The 17,158-nt window shown below is 45.9% G+C and overlaps 2 long non-coding RNA genes across 5 annotated transcripts; both read left to right on the forward strand.

Moving 5' to 3' along the window:
* The first annotated feature begins 296 nt into the window (after positions 1-296).
* Positions 297-1,385, forward strand: LOC117457670 (uncharacterized). Of its 3 annotated transcripts, XR_004553346.2 has the most exons (4): positions 297-377; positions 459-522; positions 612-705; positions 898-1,385. It is a non-coding gene; the product is annotated as an uncharacterized lncRNA (long non-coding RNA). The 3 variants fall into 3 exon arrangements; XR_004553345.2 differs by lacking the exon at positions 459-522 and having other exon boundaries at positions 324-377; XR_004553344.2 differs by having other exon boundaries at positions 331-522.
* Positions 1,386-7,099: 5,714 nt separating this feature from the next.
* Positions 7,100-7,837, forward strand: LOC117456834 (uncharacterized). 2 transcript variants are annotated; one of them, XR_004553283.2, is made up of 3 exons: positions 7,100-7,153; positions 7,388-7,481; positions 7,674-7,837. It is a non-coding gene; the product is annotated as an uncharacterized lncRNA (long non-coding RNA). The 2 variants fall into 2 exon arrangements; XR_004553282.2 differs by having other exon boundaries at positions 7,107-7,298.
* Positions 7,838-17,158: the final 9,321 nt, after the last annotated feature.

A 17,158-nucleotide genomic window follows, 5' to 3' on the forward strand; every position in this document is an offset into this window, starting at 1 on the left:
AGTCTTTGGATTGCTCGGGTTGTTTGGAATTGGGGCCAAAAGTTTTATATTGTAGAGCCGATTGAATTGGAGTCAGGGGCGGTGTGTTAAGTATGGAACTCCACACTTTATTTCCCATTAGGTTACAGACAAAAGAATATACTTGCTACATGCTACCGTGAAGCTGGAATTCTAACAACAACAACGACCGGAAAAACAAGGTACCACCCACTAACTGGTCCGTGGTGCAACACACTATATATGTGTGGGAATCTGACGTCATTGTCACCTGATGCGGTCACATGACCGATGACCAGGTAAACAGGAAGCCATAAAAAGTTTGCCGTCAGTTCAAAAAAAGTCTCTCTTGGCTGCCTGTCACTGGTCTTCTCACAAAGGTAGGAATAACAGTTTTAAGGTGGTTTTATGGTCTTTTAAATTAACTTATGCAAGTGGCTCATTTAGTTTGGTTTTATTAGGGCGAGTGCAAGACGAGAGTTTACTATTGACGGAGGGAAACTCTCCCGACAGGCACAAGACCGGGTCTGTTATGAGTCATTTGCTTTTAAATGGCGTTTTTAAACCGACGTTTTTAATTGTGTTTTAAGGCAACTTATTTATGTGTTTTACAGAGCTTAATGTACACAACCGGCCCAGCTACCCGGGATATTAAGCGACCATTTCCCCGGCAGGATTAAGCTGAGTTGGAAATATACTCTCTTGGAAGTATGCCTTGTTTTTAACTCTTTCATTTTATATTGAGTTGGTGAATGAGGCTGGCAACTAACATGTTATGTTTCCTTTTCAAAAGGACCAGGCCAGCCACTGTCCTATAGTATTTTCTTGTGTATTTTCTTGTGTATTTTCTTTCATGTGTAGGTGTATGGCAGTATAATCATTTTATTATTTGTGTCGTAGGTTGCGCTCCTCTGCGGCGTAGGCCTGGGCCCGGGTGGAACGCTGCCTGCCTTCAGTGTAGGGACTGCACGGTGTGACACTTTCTTTTCTATATGCTAAATATCTCACTGTTATTATTTCATAGAGTTTGTTGTTTAAATATTGCATGCATATGTTGTTTTGGTGTGTGGCTTTTCTTGTTTTTGTCCCTCACGATTAGCAGGCACTGCAACCCAGCGGACCGGGCCTGCCCAGCGGAGGAGGGTAACTTATATATGTATTGAATTATATTTGCCATTTTTATACTTTACATGAATTGATATTTTAAATAGTTTCCAAACACTTGTTAAATAAAGCTGTATTATGTTTTTGGAATTCATGCCTCCGTCATAATTGAACCGATTAAGGGAAGCTTTAAAATCGATCCACGACTTAGGGTCTACGGGTTCCTCCTGCCCCTTAGCAGGAGGTGGCGTTGTCAGTGACTAGCTTTACATGTGGCAACCTCAGTCACGGTTACCACATTTTGGCGTTGTCGGCAGGATATACTTAAAAGAGGCATGAATTCCTGTATTTTTGGTTTGTTTTGTTTATTGAAATAGCGACAGTGGCTGGCGCTGGACAACGGGACGAAGGCCCTTGGACGTGGATGAGCCTGTAATGGAAATCAAAGGCCATTGACAACAAATGTGACCCCATTGCTGTTTAACTGTATTGCATATATCTCAAGCACTTGTTTCTCATTTTTTTGTGAAGTTATTAACCAACCTACAAACATGAGTGTTGATCAAGAGGTGGGGGAACTGTTTGCTCTGCGTGAAGAGGTACAGAGACTGCGTGTGGCTAATGAGCATCTACTCCAAGAAAGAGGTGCCAGTTCAGATGCAGCTACTACCAGTGCACATACAGGTGGCTTACCTCCGAGCATTAATGTAGCATCACCCAACTTGTCTACACCCCAAGTTGAGCGTTTTGTGTACATACAAAGAGAGAGAAAATGTCCCTACTTTTCAGGCTCCAGCTCTAAGCTTGACATGTCCATATATGATTGGATAGAACAGTTGCAGTCATGTTTGAGAGACAGGCACATGACTGCCAGAGAGAAGGCCCTCTTTCTTTATGATCATTTGGAGGGGGAAGCAAAAACTGAAATCAGATTTCGTACTTTGGTGGAGAGGGAAAATCCTGATACAATTTTATGGTTCCTCCTCCTCCTTTGTAAGCCTGCAAAAACAGTTTTTTGATCGAAAACAAAGAGAGGGAGAGTCTTTAAAGGAATTCTCCCATTCTTTGTGGGAAATGATTGAGACTATCAAACGTGCATATCCAAATAGGTTGATGGATCCAGATATTCTGGCTAGGGACCAGTTTGTGGAGTATGTGCGGGATATGGCCGTGAGTTAAAGAGTCTCATAAGGCAACGTCCGGAAATTTCTTTTTTATCACTGCGTCAGGAGGGAATCAGGTGGGCTGAAGAGGGTGAGAGGCCTGCAGGACATGCTCGAGCTGGGCTACATCAATGTGTGGCAGATGTACATTTAGGCGGAGCTTGCCATGCTGTTGGGGCTGGGCCAGATCTGGTTTCTTTGCAAGAACTATTTAAGAAACAGCAGTTGCAAATTGAAAGCATTATAAAAGGTCTGTCTAAGATGGAAACTGTACTTGACCAATCTGTTTCTCGTGTCAATAAGCCCAACTACCAGTTTACTGCAGATGGCCAACCCATTTGCCTCCGCTGTCGGAAGCCTGGGCATGTCCTCCGCCAGTGTCGCCAGGGTCAGAGGCCACAAGCATCCAGCGTACCCAGTGAACGGCCAGAATGCAGCCCGGCTCCAGCTGCTGTAATATCGTCAGGTATGGGTTTTGCAGAAGAATCAATTGCTAATGATCACATTGTTTATGATGGTCATCCTAAGCGGGCCCCTCCCCTCGCAAACAACCTGAGACCCCTCATAGGTAAATGTCCTGTGGTAGAGGTACAGATGGGTGGTGTAAAGGTAAAGTGTTTGCTGGACACAGGTTCCATGGTCACAACCATAACAGAGTCACTCTTTAAAAAGGTGTTTCAACACTGGGATGCCCCTAAACTTAAAACATGCGGGTGGTTAGCTTTGAAGGCTGCCAACGGCCTAGAGATTCCCTATGTTGGATATCTTGAGTTGGATATCCAGGTGTTGGGTAAAAAGATTCCAAGTCGTGGGGTCTTGGTGTTAAAAGACACTGCTTCTGCCGTACAGCAGCACAATGTGCCAGGGCTCTTGGGGATGAATGTAATCACAGAATGCTACAGAGAGCTATTTGCCCAACAAGGGGACGCATTGTTTTCCTCTTTGTCTGCCTCTTTGTCTGCCATCCAGGCAGAGACAGGCTGGGGGCCAGCTCTCCGCTACTGTCACAGACTCAAGGCCTGCCCACTAGTTCCGGGGGGTAGTGTTCGTGTCCTCAGCAGGACTGGGGAGTTTATACCAGCTGGATCAGTGAAGTTTGTGCAGGTAACCTGCCCAAAAATTCCATACGCTCCGCCCACCACCATGCTTTTAGAGCCTGGGGGCTCAGATCTTGCTCCAGGCCTGCTTTTGTCCCCTTCCCTAGTGACAGTCGAAAACGGTGTTGCTTTTGTGCCGGTGGTTAATGTGGGAGCCACCGGAGCTGCAGTCCACTTTAAACAGGTGTTGGGTACATTGCATTTTGTTGAGGGGATTGAGGGGTCAGAACTGAGTTTTGAGGAGGAACATGTGCAGGAAGTCGTGACGGTAGTCAGCGCACAGGTTGTTGCAGAGGCCCCAGTTACCATTTCTGAAACTATTTCAGCCTTGCGTTGGCCAGGGCTTTCACCCGCAGAAGAAATACAGGCAAGGGAGCTGATAGGGAAGTATAGTCAAGTGTTCGCTAAACATGAGGGAGACCTAGGGTGTACTGATGAGATTGTACATGAGATTCCACTTCTTGATGAGGTCCCTGTCCGTCAAAGATATAGACGAATTCCCCCTACGCAGTGGCAGGCAGTTAAGGATCACATTAAGCAGCTGCTTGATAGTAAAGTCATCTGGGAGAGCAGCAGTCCTTATGCTTCCCCCATTGTGTTGGTGCGTAAGAAGACTGGAGAGATTAGGATGTGTGTGGATTACCGGCAACTCAATGCTAAAACTCGGAAAGATGCCTACCCACTACCCCGCATCGAGGAAACTCTGGATGCTCTTGCTGGCGCTCAATGGTTCTCCACATTAGATCTGGCAAGCGGCTACAATCAGGTCCCTGTCACTGAGAAGGATAGAGCCAAGACGGCCTTTTGTACGCCTTTTGGACTGTTTGAGTTTGAGAGAATGCCTTTTGGCTTGTGTAATGTTCCTGGGACTTTTCAGAGACTTATGGAAAGAATATTTGGTGACCAGAGCCTTCAGTCAGTCCTTCTCTATCTGGATGATGTCATTGTTTTCTCTACCTCCATAGAACAGCATCTGCAGCGTTTGGAGATGGTCCTCAGCAGATTCCAAATGAAAGGCCTGAAGGCCAAAATGAGCAAATGCCACTTCTTTCAGAAAGAGGTGCAGTACCTTGGACACCGGGTGTCCAGTGAAGGAGTGGCAACTGATCCAGATAAGATTTCTGCCGTGGAGAACTGGAGGGTACCCCGAGATGTGACTGAAGTAAGATCTTTCCTTGGGTTCTGCAGCTATTACCGTCGCTTTGTAAAGGGGTTTGCACAATTGGCTGCGCCCCTACATCAACTGGTGGCAAATGTCATCAAAGTAGCCAAAGAAAGCAGAAAAAGGCCAGCAGCTGTACTGCCTACCATGTGGACGGAGGAATGCAATCACAGTTTCAGTGAATTGAAGAGGATGTTTACTAGTACACCCATCTTAGCCTTTGCTGACTTCACAAAACCTTTTGTCCTTGAGGTGGATGCTAGTCATCAGGGACTAGGAGCTGTACTGTCACAAGACCACCAGGGCAAATTAAGACCAGTGGCCTATGCAAGTCGTTCACTGAGGGGTTCAGAGCGCAACATGGAGAACTATAGCTCTATGAAACTAGAGTTCCTGGCACTGAAGTGGGCAATATCAGAGAAATTCAGGGAATATTTGTTGGGCAGTAAGTGCACAGTGTACACTGATAACAATCCTCTAAGCCATTTTCAGAACATTAAGCTGGGGGCCACTGAGCAAAGATGGGCAGCTCAATTAGCAGCTTTTGACTTCACTGTGCATTACAAACCTGGAAGAAACAATGGAAATGCTGACTCTCTCTCTCGCCAGTACAGTGACCAGGATGTGCCTCAAGAGCAGCCGAACCAACATGCCAACACCTCTTCAAATATTTCGCCTGACGTCGAGAAACCGGTGGTAGTGGCACAGCAGCAAATCGGAGTCTTCCCAAGCAGATCACCAGACGATCTGGCTACACTGCAAGGTGCTGACCTCACCATTTAAGTCTTTCTTTCATTCTGGAAAAGAGGAAAACCCCCAAATAAGGAAGAGAGGTTACTACTCTCAAAGGATGTCAAGCGTCTTGTCCAGCAATGGGATCGCATCCTGGAAAAAGAGGGTGTACTGTATAGGCAGGTCACAGCCCCTCATGGGGAAGTCTATGCACAACTGCTTCTGCCCATGTGCCTGCACGAAGAACTTTTAAATAACCTCCACGACAAACATGGACACCAGGGGGTGCGACGGACCACTGACCTGGCCAGGCAGCAATGTTACTGGCCTGGTATGGGGGCTGATATAGAGAACCACTGTCGGAGTTGCCAACGCTGTGTATTGTCGAAAGCTGTCCAGCCTGGGGTGAAGACCTACCAGGGTACTCTGTTGGCCACCCAACCAATGGAGATACTGGCCATAGATTTCACCTTGCTGGAGCCTGCAACTGACGGTAAAGAGAATGTGCTGGTCATGACCGACGTGTTCTCGAAATACACGCAGGCGGTGCCAACTAAGGACCAGACTGCTCTCACGGTAGCGAAAGTCCTAGTCGACAGCTGGTTCAACCGGTTTGGGGTACCAAAGAGAATACACTCTGATCAGGGGAGAAACTTTGAGAGTGCCCTCATCCGGCAGGTTTGCCAGTTATATGGGATTGAGAAGTCCAGGACTACGCCATACCATCCACAGGGAAATGGCCAATGTGAGAGATTCAACCGGACACTTCACGACCTGCTCCGATCTCTTCCCCCGGAGAAGAAGCGTGTATGGCCAAAGTACATCTCCCAGCTAGTGTGGGCATACAACACCTCGGCACATCGCTCGACTGGGAATACCCCTTATAGCTTAATGTTTGGTGTGCCACCACGGGTCCCTGCAGATTTTCTCTTGGGAGAAGGTACCACAGAAGACACAACCAGCTCCTGGGATGAGTGGGTCCAGCAGCATCGGGAACGGCTACAAGTAGCAAGAGACTTGGCACGAAAGAACCTACAACAGGCAGCAGACTACCGACAGCAACATCACAACCAGCAGGCACGCGATGCAGGTTTTACAGAAGGACAGCTGGTCTACTTGAAGGATCATCAATGTAAAGGTCGTCGCAAGATCCAGGATGTCTGGTCACCAGTTCTTTATCTGGTGGTTAGAGTGCCCACTGAGTCTGGTGGGCCGTACACCATTACCAGAGCTGATGGCACTGCTGATGTTCGGCGGGTGCATAGGGCCGAGATGAGGGCAGCACATCTTGAAATTCTACCATCTGCACCAATGACCCCTAACCCATGTCTGTCGTCCAGCAACCAAGACATCCCTGCCAGTGACTCCGGCAGTAGCGAAGATGAAGAGATCCTGGGTTGGAGAAGTAAAAGAAGACCCCCTCAAAACCCTGATTCAACTCCACAGGATGTCCCACAGCCCTTCCCCAACAGAACATCCAGCACCCCAGGTGCAGTCAATGGCGATTCAATCATGCTCCCTGGTAGGCAGGAGGCACTACCATCCCAAAGGGAGGCGTCAGCTCCCAGAAGAACAACCCGGTCTACTGCTGGAAGAAACCTAAACCCACATAACCTTCCAAGGTCCACAGTGACTAGCAACAACGCAATGGGTGTGGTGAGGGCGGCTGCTCCCTGGGTGCCTGAAATGGTTAATGCCCACTTGTTTAGACCCTGGTTGTGAGTAACTTGTCGTCGGGGCGACGACACTTTTTGATGGGGTGAATGTGGGAATCTGACGTCATTGTCACCTGATGCGGTCACATGACCAGTGACCAGGTAAACAGGAAGCCATAAAAAGTTTGCCGTCAGTTCAAAAAAAGTCTCTCTTGGCTGCCTGTCACTGGTCTTCTCACAAAGGTAGGAATAACAGTTTTAAGGTGGTTTTATGGTCTTTTAAATTAACTTATGCAAGTGGCTCATTTAGTTTGGTTTTATTAGGGCGAGTGCAAGACGAGAGTTTACTATTGACGGAGGGAAACTCTCCCGACAGGCACAAGACCGGGTCTGTTATGAGTCATTTGCTTTTAAATGGCGTTTTTAAACCGACGTTTTTAATTGTGTTTTAAGGCAACTTATTTATGTGTTTTACAGAGCTTAATGTACACAACCGGCCCAGCTACCCGGGATATTAAGCGACCATTTCCCCGGCAGGATTAAGCTGAGTTGGAAATATACTCTCTTGGAAGTATGCCTTGTTTTTAACTCTTTCATTTTATATTGAGTTGGTGAATGAGGCTGGCAACTAACATGTTATGTTTCCTTTTCAAAAGGACCAGGCCAGCCACTGTCCTATAGTATTTTCTTGTGTATTTTCTTGTGTATTTTCTTTCATGTGTAGGTGTATGGCAGTATAATCATTTTATTATTTGTGTCGTAGGTTGCGCTCCTCTGCGGCGTAGGCCTGGGCCCGGGTGGAACGCTGCCTGCCTTCAGTGTAGGGACTGCACGGTGTGACACTTTCTTTTCTATATGCTAAATATCTCACTGTTATTATTTCATAGAGTTTGTTGTTTAAATATTGCATGCATATGTTGTTTTGGTGTGTGGCTTTTCTTGTTTTTGTCCCTCACGATTAGCAGGCACTGCAACTGTTAGGAGATATGAATGTTAATTAGGCCGCATTTCCAAATCTCCTCGCGTCCCTACACAAGCCATTATCTTACAGGAAGGGAATCCAGATCATACAAGTAACCGTTAAACAATAATCCACTTTAATGGTAATATACAATGCAATACAATCAAGTACAATCAATACAGTACAAATTACATACAGTTCTGTGGGATCCCACATTTACCTGATACTCACGTGAGCCAGCCAGCCAGCCAGCCAGCCAGCCAGCCAGCCAGAGGAGAAAGAGACCGAACACAGCGGGGTTTCTGTCTATATCCCTCGCTGACCCAAGGAGGAGTTATCTGCGCCTCCCTTCCAGACCAGTGATTGGCTGCCCAAATTATCATCAACACCCCACATCAGGGATGACTGTATGTTAACTCCTGACCTTCCCCCTCTTCCTGTGTCCTCTAAAAACCACATGTTAGCAGGCCCAAAACCAGCCCAGTTTTCTACACAAATCATTTTCAAGCTTCTTCACAGTTTGCATGAATACATACAAATATATCCTTACAATTCCCTCTTTTGCACTCTTAAAAAAGAGAGTGCAATTTATACAAGGCACTTGCAAAAAACTGCATCCTTGTCTGCTGAGTCTCCATACTTTTTATTCTCAGTGTCCACAGTGAAGGGCACTCCGTCCAGGCTCTCGTTGCAGATGACGCAGCGGAAGCAACCGGGGCGGTAAGACTTCCCCAGGGCCTGCATGTCCATGATTAGATGTCCACCTGCGTTGCACTTGTCTGCAGACTGCTGGAACCCAGAGTACAGAAAGTCCTCTTTACAGAAAACCCTTCCTGCGTCATAGTAGAACGCCTTCCCTCTCAGCCTTCGACTACAGGCGCTGCAGGTGAAGCAGCTGTCATGGTAGAGGCTGCCCATAGCTTGGCAGGCCTGGCTGGCTCCATACACCGTCTTGTTGCACTTAACCCACACTCCTGTTTCAGCGGAGAGTGGAGTCCCCTGTGCCATCCTGGCTTGCCGTGTCTTTGTCCCCTCTGATCCGCTGACGGCGGCTTCCGAGTCGATGCTGAATAGATGTCCTCCCGATCTTCCTTCTCCGGTCCGATGATGATGCCTCCCGGGACGACTGCTGGATGGATGAAGGATGTCCTCGAGGTCCTTCTCCTCCAATCCGCTGATGACAGCATCCGAGTCGACCTCCATGACGAGAGCCAGATCTGTCCTGATGTCGTCTAGGGTCCTCGCAGGTGTTTTCCCCGCCGCACACTGGCTCCCGTGGTACCAGTTGTCCCCCTTTCCTTGTAGGCGGACGGCATGGGATGTCCTCTGGGTCACTCGGTCGGGGCCGGAGAGCCTGGGGTTGACAGTCAGCCTCCTGCGTCTCGGGTCCCCCTTTTGGCATCCACAACCTGTGTGGAGAAATCTGATACAAATCCCTCAAGCCTACGCTCCGGGCTCTGGGGCCCTCGGCTGTTTGACCCACCAGTGCGTGGCAACTTGGAGCCTGTTGGTGGGGTGTCTTACAATAACAGACATCTGAGCACAGGTTTTCTAAATTAATTGTGCAGCTTCAGAATCTTAATACTTGGACTGTGCCCACTAAATAAGAACCACAACATCTTTAGGTAAACTAAATAACATATTTCAATAGCTCTGAATTTCTGAAAAGCATCTGTATTTATTTAAATGAAATCCCTGAGATCCCATTAAAAGTCTAAAAATATGATTTGAACTGCTAATGTTTCTGGTAAAGAAACACACTAATCTTATGGATTCAAAAACAACCAAAATCACAATACTAACAAAGTGAATGGCTTCCTGGTGATACTGCTTCTACCCGTCAGTTCTTAGATATTATCCTACTAAAAAATGAATACAAAATTCCAACAAACTGTCATCAAATGTCTTTCTATTACAAATGTAGATGAAATGTATATCCCCCTAATGACCTAAACAATAAAGTCTATGGCTTTTACTTCTTTACCAGACTAGTTACATGATGTTGTCCAAATTACATTGTGTCTCATTACATTACTATGTTTTAGCTTAACTGTAAATATGTTCTTTCTACATTTCAAACCTCAGTTACTTTAATACCTGTTGAAACATTAGTTGACACATTACTCACCGGTCAGCCTCTCCAGTATTTCATTCTGGACTTACATCTCTCTGGTAGCCCCTTGGCCACTGATTCTCTACCTGTGTTACCTGCTATAACTCAATCAATACTATATACATGTCAACATTCACCAAACAGCCTCTTATCCCCAAATATGGAGCAGGTCAATTCTAAAACTGTCAATCAATGGTTAGATTGAACAATGGAGTTGGGCAGCAGGTTCCTTTCAGTCCCTAAATGAAAAATGTACATTGTAAAGTTTACACTCCCCCTTTTTTACACATTCTCTCATGTGTAAACAAAAACCTGTATGGGAAGAAAACCTTCAGGTCATAATGGATTATAAGACAATACCAAACATTTTTCCCAGTAAACACTTGAGAGTATTTCTCTCCATCATTCAGTCCTAAAAGAAACAGAATTCCAAATTTCATAGTTTGAGTTTCACATTCTTCAAACCGCCACCTCCTGTGGGAGTGAAACATCATGAAGCAGATTAGATACGGTTTCCCCTTTTGTGCAATATTAGGAAACCTCTCATTTCACACATTATTATCACACAAAAATAATGTGTTAGTCCAAAACATGCTTGATTAGTCATCGTTTTAAATCATGCAGTTGCACTGATCAGGTGCAGACATACACACACTCACACTCACACTGTCAGGTTGTAAAGTCAGGTTTGGTCAGGTTCACCGCAGAGTCAGTCATTGACAGTGCCTTCCCAAGTTACCCTGTCGGTCAGTTGGTCTCAGGTCAGTTGGTCTTTTTGGCCATGTGTCGTGCCCTGCAGAGATGTTCCAGCACAGGCCAGCATCCTCCGTCTATACAAATCTGTATATATGGAGCGCCATCATTTATTAATTCACAATTACAACTATAATGTTCAAGATATCTCCAACCCCTCCTTGCTGTTTCCCACATTCCCTGAAAAGTGTCTAGCCAAAAAAATGTCACTTCCTTATTGTACTATTACTATTACTGCAATTCATTTACACCTAATTAGTATTAAAATGACTAATAGATCTATTTCAGAAACATGTGTACTTCACTATCTTGTGTCAAAACATTACTAGGATCTGTAAAGATCTGCTATTTATTCCATAACTCATTCTATCAATTTATCTTCAATTCTGGTGCACTTAAAGAACAATGTTACCCTCTTTAACCGTGCGTGGAACTCTGGGTGTCTGAACATGAAACCAGTACCTCAAATTGAAATACTATATTTTGTTTAGAACCAGCTTTCCCTTCAACATGACCTATATAAATACATATTTATCTGATCTTATAGAGCTGTTACTAAAACTCTCCCTTTGAACTGATCAATACTGCAACAAATTAAAACACTACCAAATTCACACACGAATAAAAAGTCCAGTGCATACTTCCTTCATGCCCCCCCCCTTTTTTTAATTTTTTTTTATCAGTGTGTATTAGACTGATTTTCCACTTCCCTTTAATAGTTCCCCTCTTTTCCGCTATTTTTATTTACCACTTGACTAATTTATGGTCCATACATCTTCTTATCTTCACTTATTTATCAAGTCAATTCAAGTTCTCTACAATACATTAGTAGATACCTTGTGGAGTCTTCACAATAACTAATCCCCTCTAGGATATGAAATCCATTCATCTTCAAGCAGATACTATGTCCTTATCTATGTTTTGTTCACGATAACAATGGTATAACAACCACATGTCATCCATTCTGGTCCACCCAAAAACCAATGTTAAACTCTTTAGCAGTGTGTGGAACCCTGGATGTCCGAACATGCAACCATTCCTCCCTCCTTTATCAAGGATTTAAAAACAGAAGTCATTTCATATTTCCTATGGTAATAACTATGCTACAATGGTGAAATCAATTATTTAGATTGGAATACTATATCTGGCTTGGCACCAGCTCTCCCTTTAACATTATCCATACAGATAAAGATTTGTCTTATAGAGTGGTTCCTAAAACTATCCCACTACTTTATTCACACGTGAATAAAAATGTCAAAGAATATTTTGTTAACCTGATGAAAAGATTGAAGAATATGGTTGTATTCTGAACCCTCAGTTTGTTCTCATTTTACTCTAATAGTTTACTGCTATTTTTAATTTAATAAATCTTTCTGTCTTTACGTATTTATGCTTTAAATGTGCGTTTTGTGAATAAGTGTGTTTATGTGCAAACTCACTCATTCCCGTTTTCCTTTTCTCCTCCTCTGGTTTTCTCAAGCCGTGACCCCGGCCTCCTCACTTCTAATCGACCATGCCAACTCCTCTGATTCTGTGTTCTCTTCAGTCCATCAGCTGTAACTTCATCCGCTGTCAGCCATTGGCCCATTTACATCTGCATGCGCCCTCATGCCAATGTTCTTGCACTGCTTTACATTTTATCCCCTCCTTTACAGTCTCTCTGCTGTTTTTATGGAGGGCAGATTCTGCTCTCATCTCCCACACTTTGCTCTTGTGCTCAGCTTGGAACTTCATGGTCCTGTCTGAGGGACTGATGAGCGTAGATCTCTGCCCGTCAGCATGCTGTTTGGTTCTGGATGCCACAGGTGGAGATAGTTCTGGCTGCAGTCTTGTTGTTGTCGTTTCAGCTCTGGTTCTCTGTCTGTTCGATGGAGAAGGAGGAGTTTCCTGTTGGGTTAGGTCTTTTGTCTGCTTGGAGGGTCGGGATCATAGCCTTTTCTAACTCAGAGGGGGAGTCCAGGTCTCGGGACGCATTACCTATAAAAAATCTAGCACACTGAGGTTAAATAAATCCAACCCTTTCCACTCTGACTCTTTGTAATCATACTATCTGTCTTACTTGTTAAATGCCATCTAAACAACCTAATTGATGTCTACAAATGATATTACAAAAAACTCACTCTAAAAATTGTTTCATCCATTGCTACATATTTACCCAACATAACTCTTTCAGGAAACCATTTTCTCCTATACATTGAAAAACGTACATGTTTCCAGCATCACATATTCCACACACTACGAAAGAACATCCACATATTTTCTCCAATATTTTAAGCTAGTTTCTATAGCAAGATTATCATGTATGACATAATAATCAGATGTCTTGTTTGCTAACCAAGAATATTAAACTTTAAAATGTCTTTTGGCCAGTTGAAGTCCTGCTTACTTCATCCTTAAACTCTTCTTTAATTTGAAACCAAAAAAAGGTCTTCCTTCTCCACCATGATCCTATCTCTATATCAAAGTCCAGACAAACTGATGATTTATCTTTATAAACCATGAGGAATGACTCATAAAACACTATTCTCCCTTACTTCAGTTCTAAATCAAATGAGCCAGACAGGAAACCCCCTTTAACCACTTGCTTATCCTATTATTTTGATCAAAGTTGTGTTACAAGCAGGTTAGATCTGTAATGAATTAAAATCAATATTTAAGGACGTAATATAAGTTAAATATATTGTTAAGCAAATTGCTGTTTTATTGTGAAGGCATCTCTGGCGAACAGCGGCCTTTGGCTTTTATTTTGAAAGGCCGTTGCGGAACAGCCGTGTTTCTAGAAACACGGCAAGTTGACAATCGTTCTAATGCATTAACTATAGTCGTGAAAAAGACAAGGAGGGGGAAGGCGTGTGGAAGCAAGCAATGAACTGAAAATGCCACCAATCCTCTGTTTTAACGTGATGGCGCACATTGAAAACCTAAACGCCCTGTCATAACTGACAAGCGTTCAAAAACCTTTCTGCTTATCCCTTAGGCCACTACTTTTTGTCTTATTCATAACCTAAAAATACAATTGTGATGAATAGCTTGCTTTTGTATCATTACATTTACCAACATAAAACAAGGTCTGTACTAATCAACAATGACAACCCACAGACAGCTCATTTAGTTAAATATACGCAATATATTGACTTCGCTTTTATTTATCTGACTTAATTAACGTGCTTCCCCCCCTTTCAGCCACTAGATGGCAGCAGCAGAGCACAAATGAGCTTCACTCTTCTGACTCAATGTCTGATATCCATAGACAATGCTCATATAGGTTATTTAGGTAAAAATCACACAGATTTATTCCCCGTACAGTTTGTCCGGCTTGATAACGTGCTTCATATGTCGTCACGCAGGACTCTCTGCCTACCTTGCGATCAACGTTATGTTTACGTCAGCCTTTCAAATTAATTTTTACAGACAAGGGAAACGGGAGCCGGTCTCGTCACAATGTAGGTGACGTTAGCGCTCTCTCCCAAGGATTTAACAGATAAAAGTCCGCTGACACTTTCGCTTATTTGGTCTTGGACTCTTATTTTACCCCCAGTTATAAACGGCGGACCGATCTGAAATATCGATCATCCAGGTTTCGCCGTGTGAGACTTACACTCACATCCCACGAACTGCACCGCTCCTACGCCACTTCAGGACTAAAATACCTGAGATCCACGCAAACTGCTCTAATTTCTCGTTACGCAGGACTCTCTATACCTGGCGATCAACGTTCACGTGTTATATATAACTTTCCTAACATGGTAAAAAAGATGCATTGTATACTCCATTCAAACTTCAAAAACACTCTGAAACGCCTACAGACAATCCCACAGGGCCCTGCTATTGTCCGAGGCGTCTAAAAGTGCTTGTTCCCGACCCAGTGTGGTCCTCTGAATCCTTCCACAGCTCATGTTTATTCAGCGTCGAGTCACCATTTGTTAGGAGATATGAATGTTAATTAGGCCGCATTTCCAAATCTCCTCGCGTCCCTACACAAGCCATTATCTTACAGGAAGGGAATCCAGATCATACAAGTAACCGTTAAACAATAATCCACTTTAATGGTAATATACAATGCAATACAATCAAGTACAATCAATACAGTACAAATTACATACAGTTCTGTGGGATCCCACATTTACCTGATACTCACGTGAGCCAGCCAGCCAGCCAGCCAGCCAGCCAGCCAGAGGAGAAAGAGACCGAACACAGCGGGGTTTCTGTCTATATCCCTCGCTGACCCAAGGAGGAGTTATCTGCGCCTCCCTTCCAGACCAGTGATTGGCTGCCCAAATTATCATCAACACCCCACATCAGGGATGACTGTATGTTAACTCCTGACCTTCCCCCTCTTCCTGTGTCCTCTAAAAACCACATGTTAGCAGGCCCAAAACCAGCCCAGTTTTCTACACAAATCATTTTCAAGCTTCTTCACAGTTTGCATGAATACATACAAATATATCCTTACACAACCCAGCGGACCGGGCCTGCCCAGCGGAGGAGGGTAACTTATATTATGTATTGAATTATATTTGCCATTTTTATACTTTACATGAATTGATATTTTAAATAGTTTCCAAACACTTGTTAAATAAAGCTGTATTATGTTTTTGGAATTCATGCCTCCGTCATAATTGAACCGATTAAGAGAAGCTTTAAAATCGATCCACGACTTAGGGTCTACGGGTTCCTCCTGCCCCTTAGCAGGAGGTGGCGCTGTCAGTGACTAGCTTTACATGTGGCAACCTCAGTCACGGTTACCACATATGAATAGGTGTATTATGTCCCGTAATGTTCCACCACACAAGCCCCCCCAGAATTCACCGATACACAAAGTCTGTGCGGCGGGGAGGAGCGACAGGCCGACCACCACGACTCCGGAGAACAGGAGCCGGAGAGGCGACCCCCGCAGGGGTGGCCGATGGGAGCGGTGGGACCAGAATCGCAGGCCCCAGGTCGGTGACAGGGGTCAAGGTTGGGGGGTGGCCCCGTCGTGGAGGCCGTGCCAGCAGCCGGCTGGTGCAAGTCCAGGTGAGCAGCCTTCACCTGGTCCACCGAGACATGCTCGGCCCTGCCACCCAGGACCACCAAGTGCTTGCCCCCATGTTTCAATACTCGGAAAGGCCCGGCATAAGGGGGCTGCAGGGGGCTTCTGTGAGCGTTGTGCCGGATGCCGGACACCAGAGTGTTCCGATCTTCAAAAATTCCCTGGAACCTGCAGCGGCTTCATGGAGCGATGGAAATGCTCGCAGAGGCCGTTGGCCTGTGGGTGATAAGCGGTTGTCCGGTGGAGCTTAACCCCCAAACCCCCGGTCACGTCGTTCCAGAGCTCGGGCATGAACTGCGTACCACGGTCTGAGGAAATGTCCGAAGGTGTGCCGAAACGGCACACCCAGGTTGCAATGAAAGCCCGGGCTATGTCAGCTGCCGCTGTCTACGCGAGTGGGATCGCCTCTGGCCAGCGGGTTGTCCTGTCCACCATAGTCAGGAAGTAGGTGAAACCCTGGGAGGAGGGTAATGGGCCAATCAGATCGATGTTGACGTGGTCAAACCTCCTCTCAGGCACGAGGAATTGCTCCAGGGGGGCCTTCGTGTGGCGGTACACCACGCTGGCAAGCCACGCACGTGCCGGCCCATGCCCTCACTTCCTTTTTGAGCCCCCGCCAGACGAACTTCGCGGCCACCATCCGCTGCGAAGGCTTCCCACCGGGGTGCCACAGGTTGTGCACCACCTCGAACATGGAGCGCCTCCAGCTGGTGGGAACGACTGGACGCGGCTGGCCCGTGGAGACGTCACACAAGAGATCAACCTCAGCCTCTGCCTTCCAGCTGATCTCCTGGATGGGGGCCTTACCCTTCAATGCCTCATACAGCGGACGCATAATGTGGGCGGCCCGGGCGATGAAACGGTGGTAAAAGGTCACCATCCCAAGGAACTCACGGAGCGACCGCGCCGTGTGTGGGTGAAGAAACACTGCGACAGCCTCAACCTTCGCCGGCAGGGGTGCAGCCCCGCCCTTGGTGACGCGTGCAGAGTGCTTGGTGGTGGGTGCAGAGAAGGTGGGCAGCATCAGGTCTGAGAACTCGGCCAACAACACAAGGTACTTGTCCGCACCTGACAATGAGTTGTACGCCACCTTGCCAACCGTACACACGAGGGAGGAAAACGTCAAGGCATCAACCAAGCATTTGTTTCTAACGTCCACCAGGAGCCCGTGAGCACACAAAGAAATCTGGCCCAAGGAGGGGAAAATAAATGTCTGCTGTGACGAAGTCCCAGTTGAACCGCTGCCCCCCAACACATAAGTTTACACATAGGCCTCACGCCATATGTGCGGATGGGGCTGCCATTAGCTGTCGTCAACTGCGGTCTGTTCCCCCCCCGACGACGTGGAGCTCCCCAGCGCCGCCACCACGTGAAAATACTTCAGGTCCT

The sequence above is a fragment of the Pseudochaenichthys georgianus genome, chromosome 13 (genome assembly GCF_902827115.2).
Source record: "Pseudochaenichthys georgianus chromosome 13, fPseGeo1.2, whole genome shotgun sequence".
Lineage (NCBI taxonomy): Eukaryota > Metazoa > Chordata > Actinopteri > Perciformes > Channichthyidae > Pseudochaenichthys > Pseudochaenichthys georgianus.